This window comes from Euprymna scolopes, chromosome 8 (genome assembly GCF_053919585.1).
Source record: "Euprymna scolopes isolate OS-2025 chromosome 8, ASM5391958v1, whole genome shotgun sequence".
NCBI classification, from domain to species: Eukaryota; Metazoa; Mollusca; class Cephalopoda; order Sepiida; family Sepiolidae; genus Euprymna; species Euprymna scolopes.
In genome coordinates, this window is record NC_136489.1 from 125,006,213 (window position 1) to 125,021,170 (window position 14,958).

General features: G+C 32.6%; 1 protein-coding gene across 1 annotated transcript in view; it reads right to left on the reverse strand.

Moving 5' to 3' along the window:
* LOC145283753 (alpha-1,6-mannosyl-glycoprotein 2-beta-N-acetylglucosaminyltransferase-like) overlaps nt 1–14,958 on the reverse strand; it is a 222,194-nt gene that overhangs the window by 97,502 nt on the left and 109,734 nt on the right. The window lies entirely within an intron of this gene.

The window sequence follows — 14,958 nt, forward strand, 5'->3', positions numbered from 1 at the left end:
GTGCAAAACTACGCCATTTTCTCCTTCAGCGTTAAGATGGTGTAATTCAAGTAAAAAATATTTTAGACTAATTTGTGAAAACGTTATAAACTTACACTAAAAGAGAATAGTTTTGCACCACTTTTATGACGATTAAAGTCCAGACATAATGTTAAAATACCTTATCTCTAAAAACCTTTTCTAAGAGGAACGTTCCAAAATTAACGTCATTTTATTCCGCCCAATTGGAGCAGAGGGGATCGCAAATTGCATCGTTATGACTGAAATTATGCATTCATGACCTGAAAGTTTCATTTGTTGTAGACATTGACGGTGTGAGACTAAGAAAGCAACCCCTATCATGGACGTGCCTCAGAAGCAGAGATGTGGCATTGAGAATGGTGATTACTAGGACTAAGCCAACAGCATATTCTTTTCATTGTTTTGACTCTCGAGTGTGTATCTGTTGATATCTTATATGCTTTTATAGAGTAATCTGGTTCTCGGTTGATTAACTGTATTTGTGTCGAATATATACTCGAGAGTCAAAACAACGGAAAGAGTATTCTGTTATAGCCCTAGTGATTACCAAGTTTTTTATGATGACAATACCAAAGTTCGAATCTCACTTTAGTTTAAAGGATTTTTTTTAACGGAAATATTTTATCAATTTAAAGAAATTAACATTTTGTATTTATTTTAATTCAACAACCTTTTTATGATAAAAAAAAAAAAAAAAAAAAAAAAAAAAATAGGGACTATTTGGTATTAATTTCAAGAGAATTATTTTTGCTTAAAAACAATTTCAAATGTGTTTTTCTAATAAAAACACTATAAATACACTCATCGTAGTTACTTTCTAAAGTAGCATTGCTTTCTTATGATTGCAAACATTTTCCTTTTCACAATTATAAAATGGTAGAAGCTAGATAACGATAAAAATTTACAAACCCAGGTATTGTACCGACAATCAAAAGCGAGTACAAACTAATAATCGATTAAATTATTACAAGATTCAAAAGAGGGATGTATTCCTTACATAACACATATACAGGAGATTGTGGGGTATATAAAATTTTATATGAAAGTCTTAATACTTATCGAGTTTTTGGCTTTTATGTAGCTGTATTGCAGTATGTAGGGCCATTGAATAATTTTGCTCGAGAAAAAAAAATTATCTTAAATTATATTTCTTGTATTGGAATAAATTTGTACTAATCAAATCGTGAAAATATTTGAATTAAAACTTATCCAAATATTTTGATAATCGATATTTTCTTGATTAAATTATCGACTAGTTTTAATCTCTTCATTTTTGCAGTTAAATTCTATAGAAACAAGATTTAATTGTAAAAAGAATAGGCAAAAATTTGTACCAAAGTTTTGAAAAAAAAAAACAACAAAAAAATCAAATGTTTACTGTAACAATGAAGACAAAGCAATCACAAAAAACATGGCCGTCAGCAATTAAAACATTGAATTAAAGTGACACATTCTCAACACGATAAAATTACAATTTTTTTTCCAGAAAAAATTTGAACCAAGAATCAATTTTATCCAAACTTTGGGCGAAAAAGAAATGTAACAAGCAAGGCATTCCAATCGTTATGATAGATATTAAGAGAATAGATCAATTATATATATATATATATATATATATATATATATATATATATATATATATATATATAGTTTTGTTTTTAAATCCCCGAAACAGTGTTTCATGATAAACAACTGATGATCCCTTGAAAAATAAATTATTGGTACTATAGTAAATTCGAGAGCGAGTTGATGCAGTGATTGCAGGTGATTAAATGACTTATTAACAAGATGGTTTTCTAACGAATGATAAAAAATATTTTTTGCATAGTTTTAAAGGTTAAAAACTTCAAATTATATATATATATATATATATATATATATATATATATATATAGAGAGAGAGAGAGAGAGAGATAGAGAGATAAGCAAATTATATTTTCTTATAATCGAAATGTTTTATAAAAATGTGAGAAATTCTAATTAAAAGAAATTCTAAAATATTTTGCATTTTCAAAGATTTATATTTATCAAAATTTTGCGGGCGAAAAAAAACTGAAATACTTTAAATGTTTCAACTGTTCTTACGTTAGATTTTGAGAGAAGCTTCTCATAATTTACTTGGGAATAACAGGAAATAGAAAACCACTGAGAAGTTAATAGAGTTCAAATTTACAGCAGAGTTGAAAATTACTTTGAATGCACCAGAAACAAATATGACGTCACATGGCTCAGAGAGAATGTGATAGGAAAAGACGGTTCATTGGAAATCACACGAGGCATTCCGATGTGAAATGACATGGGTTGACAATTATTTTGATAAGTCTTTCCTCCACTGTTCAGCAATTTGGAACAAAGATGGCCTTGAATAAATGGCCAGTTTCCATTAGTTTGAAGTGGAGTAAAAACTTTAAAACCATAAATTAGAATTTTTTTTTTTCAGAACAGGAAATAAAATTTAAGGCCAAGAATCAATTTTAACCAAACTTTGCGTAGAACCAGATTTAAATTAAGGTATTCCAACTGTTCCTATACTACAATGGAACCAAAAATCAACATTTGATTACTTTCTAAAGACATTAAGTAGGAGAAAAATAAAACCGATTATTCTTTATCTATTATCTGAATGCAATCATTTGAAACTATATTCTACATTTGTTTTAGACAGCAATTTTTTTAACGCGATTCTAAAATACTTGGCACAATGGCTGACAGACATACAATGCATATAAATATATAAACGTAGGTATAAATTATATTTTAACAGAAGCATTTGCATAATTTATGCATTTGGAATAACTAGTTGCCACTGTCATACCGTTTAGATGATTCTCGATATCTAAGATGCATGTAACATAGTGAAGTCTACCACATTAAATTAATGGTTTATATAAGACAAAACGGGCGTGCATGTTTTTGTATGTCTGGCAAAGACATTTTTCGCTTGGGGTTCTATGTTTTAGAACTTTTTATATACTCCCTAGATTATAATATCTACGATTTGCGAAAGGACATCGTCTCTAGATTTATTTGGATCGACTTTTATAAAATTCATGCAATTCCTTCCTCTCGCGTGCTTGCTAAGCTTTTTCATATAAAAGCGAAACTAAATCGAAAGCAGCTTCCCGGCCTTTCGTGCTGGGACGTCCAGAAACCAATTAGCTTTGATCAATGTGTGTGTGTGGGGGGGATTCCACATATCAGACAATTGCTACTCATTTGGACACTCCCCTTTTATGGAGAGTTGGTTTTTCCCAACATTGTGGGGGAAACAAATAAATAAAACGACGGAAAACCTGAACTGGCCCCAGCCAACGTTCGTTTCTGCAAGTCAACTTTTTGATTGCTAAATTTAAATGCTTTTCACTTTCCTATGGCTTCGTAGCATTGCGGTGAAAAAAGTTCATGTCTTCTTTCGCTTTCTTTTTCACCTTTGGGTTCCTCACAGGTTCAAAACACTTATTTTACACCGCCAAACACCCGGGCAATGCCGGGTACCCCCGCTAGTTCAAAATTAGATAAACACGTGAAGTATAGTTTCTATTTCTGGTATGATGTCCGTGAAAAGTGTTTTTTTTAATCCATGCAAGTGATCTCCCATGAACATTTTTCCAGGCGGAAGTTCTGAGACCGCCAGCGTTTACCCTATCGTGTGTATAGTTTGCACGACTAAAACATCATATCAAAGTCAGTTATTCAGGTGTTAACATTCGTGTTAAAGTATCAATATAAATTTAAAAAGTTGCAATTGATTAAAATATCTAAATAACGGCACGGATACGAAGAAACTGATGATCTAAGAATTGTTTTTTTTTTTGTTTTGTTAATTAAAAAAAAATCTGACTAAAAATAAATTCCTCACTTCCTATCGTTGCCTAAACCTAAACACGGATTCCATGAACAGAGATTCTTCCCTAGAACTGCTTGCTTGTGGAACTGTTCTGCTGGTCTGCTTTCTAGCCGACTATGATATAATTATCTTCAAGACCAATGTAAACAAGTTCATGTTGAGCCGTCCACAAAATGATCTTATACTAAATTACTTCTACAAACGGTTATTACGCAACTGCCCCAATGATTACAATATGCGCATTAACCCTTGTCCTCGAGTGGCCTCCGAGCCTTGATATGTGGTAACCCCTTAATAAAAAAGGGGGGGAGGCTTATGACTTTTGGCCCTACACACAGTCGGACATTTCCCCTGTATAAGATCATATGCGTCTTGTCACCACTTTTTCATTAAACATTTTCGCATAAGATTAAGCAATGAGATTTGCCATATAAGTGCGTTTTTGTGCAAGAAGTCAGAATATGCTATTGAAAAAAAAAATCTCTAGCAATTAATTATTTCCAAGCAATCTGCAATAAATTCACATAAATATGCTCTAATACTTTTAAAATACCATGTGTCTTAAAAAGAAGTTGCAACTCAAAGTTGAATTTGAATGCATTTCATGCACAATTAACTTAAATTTAATACAAAAACCGTCTTAAAATGAGTACATTGCAAATTGTCTTTCGTATTATTGTAGATTAACACCTTCCACTAAATCACTCACCTCTAAAACGAGATTCTACCCTTTTTTAGGCAATTACATGTAAAATTGCCTGAAAAACTTAAAAATTTAAAAAAGGGAGGAAAAAGAATATTTAAATTAACCTCCCATTCTAGTGTTTTAGAGTTATTAACCCATTTTTGTTGGGGGTCTTTTCAAAAAAATTTTTTTTTTCTCTTCTAATTATGAAACAAAAAACTCCAAACCTGGATTAAAAATAAAGTTGACACTCTAGTACCTGATCAAGGCCAACCACAAAATGGTTTACACTAATACAGGGTGGCCTTCGGAACAAGATCAAAGTGTAGTATCTGTTCTTCAGATGCTGCACTTCTATTTCTTGTTCTCTTTCGGTGGAGGAGAAATCCTTCACGACTGAGACAATTTTTATTTTTGTACCTTTTCTCCACGTTAAAAAACGACCCTGGTGTCTAACTGTCCCGTGGGGAGGCATAGTAAATAGTTACACTAATACAGGGTGACCCCCCCCCCCAAAAAAAAAGCTAAATAGAGGCCATCTAGAACATATGCTGTAGAACGGAGCAAAAAAATGGCAAAGACCCTAGTGTTTTGATGTGATGTTTTGAATATAATAAACTAGTTATGACCAAAGTTTAATTCGGACAAAACACTAAGAAACGGAGCCTAATTAGAGTTGGGGCCCGTTTTTTTTAGGGGGGGGGGAGGGTTACCTTGTAGAAATCTCAATGGCAAACAAATCTATAAAGCTGTGCTTGTGACAAGAAACTTTCAGGAAAGGGTGGTTGGCAATATAAGAAACTATTCTCCAACATGCTATAAAGAAAGTTTAACCATTCAGTGCGCAATACAGTAGAACCCAGAGATACAGCATTAATCTGTTCCGAGGTTGGGATCGTAAGGCAAAATCGCCATATGGCAGGACTCAAACAATTTTATACAGCACACATTAAAAATTAGTAACAGATTACAGTACAGTATATAATATACATAATCAAATAACATATAAATAACACCATAAGGCAAGGCAAATACCAGAAAAACATTGTATTCTACATAATAACATATATATATATATATATATATATATAAAATAAAAATTACAATTAAATTTACCAAAATGATCCAAGATGGTAAAATTAAAGTATAATATAAATATTAAAGAATTATTTATAAAGTTATCTCAGCCAGATGTAAAAGCTCGATAAAATCAAATAGGAGATAGAGCTTATAATACGAGCAAACAGTTAATAAAACATGTTAAAAAACACTGAAAAAGAGTTAAAAACATATTTAATCTGGAAAGGAAACACTTGATAAGTGGATAGTCCTTAATCTGCGGAGTTTCGAAGAAATACTTTCCTTCTCGTAAGAGGGTAGGAATTAGCAAAATGCAGGATCGGATTTTGCATGCAAAAGTATTTGATGAAACAGCAAGTCAAAGATCTTACTTGATAACAAAAAATGAAGCAGAGGGAATATGGTGAAGAAAAAGGTGATTACACGTGAATGGATAGTCTGGTGGAAGATAAATAATCCAGTGACGGTAATATATATATATATATATATATATATATATAAGTATCCCGATGCGACCGTATAGATAAAAGGCAGCATTCCTACAGGACACACATTTGACCGATTGGTTATATTTGGAAGCTCTCCAAGTGTTTATATGGGTTAACTGATGGCTTAAGCTTCTGGTATTTGACATTCAAGGAGGTATTATTGAAGTCAGAATCTATAGTTTGAAAATATGATTAAGTTATATGTACATGTAACTTTGGAAACGAACTACATGGTATAAATGACGATTTATATGGTATACATGGTATACCATATAAATGGATTTATATGGTATACATGGTATACCATATAAATGGATTTATATGGTATACATGGTATAAATGACGATTTAAAATTTTTTTTTTTTTTTTTTTTTGCTGGTTTGGAGATCTTTCAAGGCAGAATTATGGACAGGATCTGTCACTTGCTTATGGTCAAATCTGAAGTCGCAGAGTTCCAGCATAAAGAAAAACAAGAACAGTGTTAAACTTGGAAAAGACGAATATGTAAAAGTTAAGTGTATATCACTAGACAGAGGCGGAAATTTGAAAGAAAGAATATCTTCAACAGAAGTTACCAAAATCAGCCAATTGATTGGTCAACTTAATTAGTTAGCCACCCAATTTTAGTTATGGCGTGAAGTTCAAATGCAAAAGCATGAAATTATAGAATGTCTAAAACAAGCTATTAGTGTTTAAAAAAAGAAAAAAAAAATCTCATCTAGATATTCCAAATTTAGGGAATCTTGAGCACCTACAAAATTGTTGCATATAGTGATTCCTCTTCAATGGAGATTCGCAAAGAACCAATGATAAGTATACGTCCATTGCTTAGCAGACCAAGCGTATTAGAAGAGCTTAAAATCTTAATTTTGTATTAACAGTTTTATTTAAAAAGGAGATAACTTATAATTCAGGGCTCTATGGACAAATTTACCTTTACTTGACCTTTGACAACTAAATATTTTCGTTTACTAGCCAAACCCACATGATTTTTAGAATATATCATCTTTATTCTGTGACGAGTATGTACAAAGATTTTTTGTATATATTTTTAAATAAGAGTAATTCTAAATATACAACAAATTTTATGTTGATATTTGAAGGTATAAACATTCTGATCTCTTCAGATGTTTTTTTTTTTTTAAACAGCCTTCGTATAAAAAAGTATATTCTATTAAACTTTTAGTGTTTAATTTAACTGTTCATTTTATTTAAAAAAAAAAAAAAAAAAAAAAAAAAAAAAAAGCTGAAAAGATTTTTTACTCAGTAGTGAGCCTTGGAAGATTGTCAGTGAAAGAAATGAAATCACTAAAAGATAAGCGTTTCATTATTTTTAGTCGCCATTTTGAAACATCACTCACAATGTAGAGTTCTGTAACGAGAACTTATTAAATAAACATAAGAAATAAGCGATACTAGATATTTAAAAAGCATAGAAAACTGAAGGAAAGCAGTCTACTAAAATGGATTAAATAAAGAGTCAAAGTTCAAAAGACCCAGACTGCTAGACTACAACAAAAACGCACACAAGTACAGCAGACAAAAGAGGATATCGAGATGAGAAGCTTGTTGTATTGTTATCATGTAGGATTACTGCATTCGTATCCATTCTACTAACCTTGCTTGATAAGAAAGCTCATAAGGTTTCAGTTAAAAACTTACAATTTAAATCAACTTTATTCCTGTTCCATCAGAATATCATCTTGAAATTAATAAAAGCAGGAATATAAGACATTAGCAAAGATACCCACGCATGACTCCACTGTATACTTCGTTTATGAAGAAGCTGCACCAAATATGGCCTTAACTTTTGACCTTGAAAAATGTGCACCATCCCTAAGTCAGAGGCCTAGATCATGTCAGGTTTGATCATAATAGATTCAATGGCGTGGGCTGGGGAGGGAAGTATATATATATATATATATATATATATATATATACACATGGGCTATGACCTTGACCTTGGAAAATGGTATGCACCATCCCTAGGTGGAGGACAGTTATCAGGCCAGGTTTGGTCCAGTAGAGTTGTGCATGCATGCATGCACACTTTATATAGAGATGCTGGCCGAACCAACTTTTATGTACAACAGAAATGGAATCTAATGCAGAAGTTACATCTTGCCTAGCCAAGTCATTGCTAAAAGATGAGGAAATAAATACGTCTGTTCATATTTCAAGTGACAGTCTTCTGGGAAGGTGATTTGAAGGTCTAATCTTCAGTACAAATGATACCACGAATTATTTGAGGCTTCCATCTGACCATGACTGATCAAACGAGAACAAGGTACTCCCCATGGATTAAACGAAAGGTTCTGCTCGAAATTCTCTACAGATTCTTGAGTTCAATAAGGTCTAAAGATTTGAGCTTACATTGGCCAAAACGCGGGGCCGGGGGGGGGGACATCCAAAATGAGAACAGCAATCCAAATAATACAAATCAATTCTCATATCAAATTCTGTTTTCCTAGGTCATATAGCCTAAAAGTTAACGTTGAGAGGAAGCCATTACATCAAAAACGAGTGTATAAGTCTGGAAACTTTATTTTTAAGTAATAGGCCATTGAAACATACTTCTGAAAGGGTCTTCATTTAATGCATACAATGTGTGATAGTTCACTTACCTCTACATATGGGATAGATACACACTATACATGCGACACGATCATAGCTAAAATAAGCCTGGGCCTGGTGTTGCAACATGAACAAAAGAAAGAATTCGAATCTTTCACTGAAATAACAGACATTTACAGGTACTTTCGAGAATGACGCCTCATCTCTTGTTCTGAAGTCTTCTGATACTCCAATGTGTTGAACAAGACTGCTGTGTCGATTGCATGGTACTGTCTTTCTGGCCATGTTTAGGACGGCTTTTCTTGTCACTCTCGGCCTACGTGTATAACACGTCTATTTCTGCCACTTTTTTTAGTTTATTTTTCTTTCCTTCTTTCTCGCTGTGACGTCACCTCGCACAGGGCTCGGTCATTTGCATACAGCTGCAGCTGTCATACGTATGTCTGCATTCTGTTGCATAGTTTGGGAAATGCTTGATCTTTGAGTTATAGGCCACTGAAACAATACTTTATTGTAAACATCTAACAATGTGTGTATGGTAGTTGACTTATTCCTTCATCCGAGTTAAATAAGAATTAACGCTCTGATAGGATCACAGGTTAAAAAAGCCTAGGTCTGGTGTATATGCTAACACTAGTGATAATAAATATAAATATATATATATAATATAAATAATATAATATAAATAATATATTATAACTGTCTAACGTCTTGAAATGTACTAATACACCTATTAATGGCTTCATAATAGCACTCTTTCATAATTACATTGCACCCAGTACCCCAAAATTAACCATCTTTTGAAATATAAATAAATATATAAATATTATCAAATCTTAAAATCAAAAACAAAAGTCAATGTGATCTTTATTTCAAAACTAAACTGTATTTTCTTCCTGAGAGTTGAATTTCGTCTGTCTTTTTTATCTGATATTTCAAGAATATAAAACTCAAAATGAAATACAAATTCGTAAGCCAAAAATAAACTCCATTTTTTTTTTTTAATTTATTTTTTTAATATTTTTAAGTTTTTCCAATAAAATCAATAGAACACGTTTTTAGGCATTTCTCTGAGTAAATGTCGGTCGGTGGTTATTGGCAAAATATTTTGGTTAGTTTAATCGGAAGATTTTGTCTTCTTTGTTTATTGACGCAGAATGACACTGCAGCATAAAAGATACATAAAATGTATGTTGCAAAGTGATTGGATTGAAACAAAAGTGCATCGATACATAAATAAGCTAAGGATTATGGCAGGTCTTTTGAGTAAAACTAAAAGAAAAGTCGATACCTTTTTTTTTTTTTTTTTTTTTTTTTACTCAACTCAAGCAAGTTTGTCAATATAGATTCGCTCGGTAAAGATGACAGTAGACATTGACCTTTCAAGTTAAGAAGCAGGGGAAACTTTTGAAAGCCATTATATATAACACACACGTGTATAATATATATATATATATATATATATATATATATAAAATTATGATGATAAATGTTATCTTTATATTAGAACCTATAGAGGTAATAGAAAGTTAAATATACTAGAGAGATAAAAAATTGATGAAAAGAAAAATCAAATATTTATTAATCCATCAAGTATTCAAACAAGGTATAAAAAAAAAAAATTTAAAAATTCTTCGAAAAATCCATGAGCTACACATTCTTTTCATCAATCTTGGATATAAACAAAAATTAAATAAATGACTAATATATATAGTATTACAATAATTTTTTTATTACCTACAGACACTAGTGTTTCATCCTTTTGGGAATCATCAGTGTAGGGTGATACGATTACTACCGGTTGGGGAATTCAAACCCGGCCATGAAGCTATCTCCGACTCCACGGCCAATCTCAACCTGAGAAATATCTAAAAAAATGTCATGTCGTAACATGCATACATAATATATACACACACAGGTAGAAGTGGTAAAACAAAAAATAAGCAGAATAAAAAGTGCTCAATACGTTAAGTGAGCTGAATGGGTTTTTTATAACCTCAAATATTAATTGTTTCTGCAGACAGAAATTCACTGTCAGCTTCTTTAGATAGTAAATTTTTGACTTATCATCTAGAGAAGTGAATTCCTGTCTGCGAAAACAATTGTAATGGAATGAGTTAATACTTGAGATTATAAAATAACACACACACAAAGTCGTGTAACCGTGTGTATCACAGCATCGCAGTTTAAGAGTTGATTCAAGAGCCAAACTAACCACAGATTTGGAATCAACAGTTTTGATCCAATATCCCTATAAGTTCTTGAACATTTTTTAAAACACGTTCAGAATTTAAAGTACACAAAAACATAAAGGCACATATTTTTAGCATTCCTTCTTCAAGTTGACTGAGCAACATGCTAATGCTAGTGAAAAGTTGTAGAAAAAAGAAAGAAAAAATTAGTTTCTCTTATCAGATCATAGTATATATTTGACGTATTTTTTCAATTAGAAATTGAACGAATTTAAATCTACAGAGATTGTGTATATGTCAAACTCTACAGTTTAAGTAGATTATACGGATAATGTGTAGTTTGATCAATGGCTTCATAGATAAGGATTCGCCTTCAGTTCCAATATTTTATGCTATTTATCAGGGTTGGAATCTAACATATTCGAATAGTTTTTTTTGTTTTGGTTTTTTGCTACAGCATTCCAGTTATTTCCTAATGGATATTGATAAAACTTGAATAATTGTTTATTTTTTATAATTGTATTGCGATTAAAAGTTTTATTTTAACCAACATGTACAAGGAAAAGGTTTGAGAAATCTAGTATTAACATGTACTTTGGCTAGTATATATATGTCTATTATACAAACATTGAGCACTCTAATAATCATGCGAGTTTCATTGAATTTACATCTAGGAAGCCAATCGATACAACCATATATATATATATTTATATATACATATATATAAGTGTATATTTAGGAAGCATTTTTTCATTTAAACAAACATTGTTCACGTTAGAGTTCCGACATTTGAAAAGACTACCGCAGAAACAACAAACGGACTTCTGATTCTATGCTTCAACAACATAATAAATTAAAAAAAGGAAAAAAAAAGACATACTGAAGATGAAGTTTTACTTCAAAATATATTTATCAATTTCATAAATTTCAAAACAAATTTTTTTTTTTTTTTTTGTAATAATGCGTCGTTTTGGCTTCAAACGTATCCAATACGTATTTATTTTATTCAAACATTGTTCAATTTTTCTGATGTTTTTTGTGTATAGATCAAAAGGTATTAATAAGTGTGTCATAGTTAGATTTGTCTCTTCAAAGTATGTCAACATTTTTTTTGCTTTTCATCTTTCGTCAAGACATCGTCAGGAGAACGTGTAAGATTTGGTTGTGCTAATGGGCAAATAGTGGTTAGCAGCAGTCGGAACTATTAATGCATGCGAAGTTATTTGTATCCAGTGGAGATGGAGTGTCCAGTTTTGAGAAGCCAGTGTCAGAAGGGGGTTACAATAAGCATTTTAAAATGTTTTGGCCACGGCCACACGGCCACACACACACACACTGTTGCTCGGGATTGAATGATGACCAATGAAGGTTTCACAGTCCAATATCTTTGTGACTGAAATCAACCATTTTTTCAATCAAATCGACTGATTTCCTGCTCTAGTTGGAGACCCATTGTGGTGCACCGGGAAGAAGCTTCACATACCTCGTTGCAGTGACAGTCCACAATGCATTGTAGTCTACATTGCACTGTAGAAAACGTTGATTTTATAAAATTATTTTATATATATAATGGCTTGAATTAAAATTTAAAATGCAAACATCAAGTAGCATGCTTGAATTGTGTTCTAAACAGAAAGATTCATTTCAAACATGCCCTACAAGAACCAACTGTTAATTTATATGCTGAGCTTTTCTGCTTGTGTGGTAATAAAACTTCTCAAATGCACTTGTGATATTAGGCTGTGTAAGGTGTTACCTTTGATAAAAATCAGCTGTTCCTTCAGTGATCGGATTATTTCAATTATCAATACTTATTAAAGACCTTCTAATGCAAAACCTTTCCAAGAACACTGCCATGCACATAAAATAGCTTTGTGTGAATTTCATAAAACATCGACCCAGCCATTTTTGAATCCTTAGGAAACGCACATACAAAGTTCCTTTTATGTAATAGATTATATATAATTAAAATAGATTGATAATTATCTAAAATATTGTCAGATAAATTTATTTTCATTTTCTTAAAGCAAGACAGAATAGAGCATCAAGCCTAATTGTCCTTTAACTCAAGACTTTAAGAATACAAGATTAAACCCAGAACTTCCAATGTAGACTCCCCCACTACTATGTCCAACAAGGTTCTACATTCCAACCCGCCAAGGGGATCAACCCAGACCTATTATTCTTAAGCAAAACTAATATTGAACCGACTATTTCCCTAGATGAGTTCATGATTAAAGGATATTCTAACTTAAAAATCTGACCCACAATATTGCCATGGGCATGGAATATGAGCCTGCATTAGAGATGGCTTTCCATGTGGTAGGGACATCCCCAGAGAAGACCTTAAATTGCCCTATATGTGCTTCAGAGTTGCACTTGCTCACCACTGCGTTCATATTTGCCCTATATTGCCTCCACAACAATGGAGTTACCATCTGGGAAAATTGACCACATCCTGTCTGCTCATCCTTCAGCCAACATTCACATTTATGGAGACTTCAAGGTTCACAAGGTGGAATGGTTAGCCCACTCAAACAATACAGATGATGAAGGGAGGTTCCGTCATGACTTCTCCATTGCTTATGACCGAACTCATTGTTCACGAACTCATGTGCCTGACACTAACGGTCAGTATACAAATCTTCCAAACCTTTTTCTCAAAACTTGGCCTGGAACTATGTTCGCCCTCCATTCCATCTCCACTGGGATCTTCCGACCACTCGGTTGTCTCAGAATGTAATGTCCTCAGACGTACCTCTTCGTCATACAGTATATCGATACTCTATGGCTGACTGGAGCATCTGCATTCCATGTTTAAAAAGAATGTGTCCTCTATAGTATCAGACCAGATTGAATGGTTAATTGTAGATATAAACCGCTTCACCCCCCCCCCCCCGCCACAAAAAAAAAAAAAATTGCAGCAAACATCTAACAGCCAGTCGTGGTTCACTCTAGAATGTGCTGCTGCCATTGCACAGAAATCACTTTCCATTGCGGCCAAGCTAATAGATGTATATAGACTAAAGTCATCTTCAGGACTGCTAGCAACCACTGTAATAAAGAATGCGAGAGAGTTGCATGCCAAGTCCATCTAGTCCAGTTGAGCAACGGTTTGGTTCCCCCTAGTTTCGGCAAATAACAAACAGGGTCCTGAATAGAAGTGAGTGCTCTATTCCAACCATTATCAATGGACCTGAGGTAATCTTGTCAGCATCAGACAAGACCAAACTTTGCCAAGAACTTTGCAGATAATTCTACCCTATGCGATCAGGATCACCAACCCCTACATATTTCCTTCTGCATCTGAAAATACACGATGCAACATACAAATATGGGTTCATTATATTCTGTGATCATTATTTGATAGATATTGAAAATTTTATTAAAATTGGTTAATTTCCTAAATTTTGGTGAATTTTTTTAGTAAAGGGAGGGAGCCAAACTTTATATATATATTTTGAGCATCGGCATTCATTTTGCACGTACTTACATTGTTATGCGAGGTTACTATCCTGTACTTACATTTCTTTTTATTAAAATATTGCTGCAGTACAAAATTATCACTACATTAGTGAAATACATAACTGCATGCAATATTACTACATTATTACTACTACATAATTACTGTATTAAGGAGTAAAATTACATTGAGAAATTATTTGGGAAGCATTTAATACAGCATATAACTTCATACACAGAGCACGAAACTGGATACTCCAGACTAGATAAATTCTTGTCCTAGAATTCAGCAAGACCAAGAGACCAAAATGAAAGATATACTACAATATATGAAAATGGTTAATTGGGGAGAGGAAAATTATGTTCTCAACTTCTTTATTAACTCAGTGTTTGAGAAATAAAGAACTTAAGTGGAACATCCGAATATCTATGTATCTCATATAGAGTTCAAGTGTTAGCCCCAGGTTGTGGGCCCCTTGATTTCTGAAAACTTCGACTGAAGTAAAATAAAACAAAGAGGTTTTGAAACTGCATCCAATATTTGCGAATAAAGAACGTAATCCCACAAATAGCGAGGTAATATCATTTTCGATATAAGCTAATTGATAG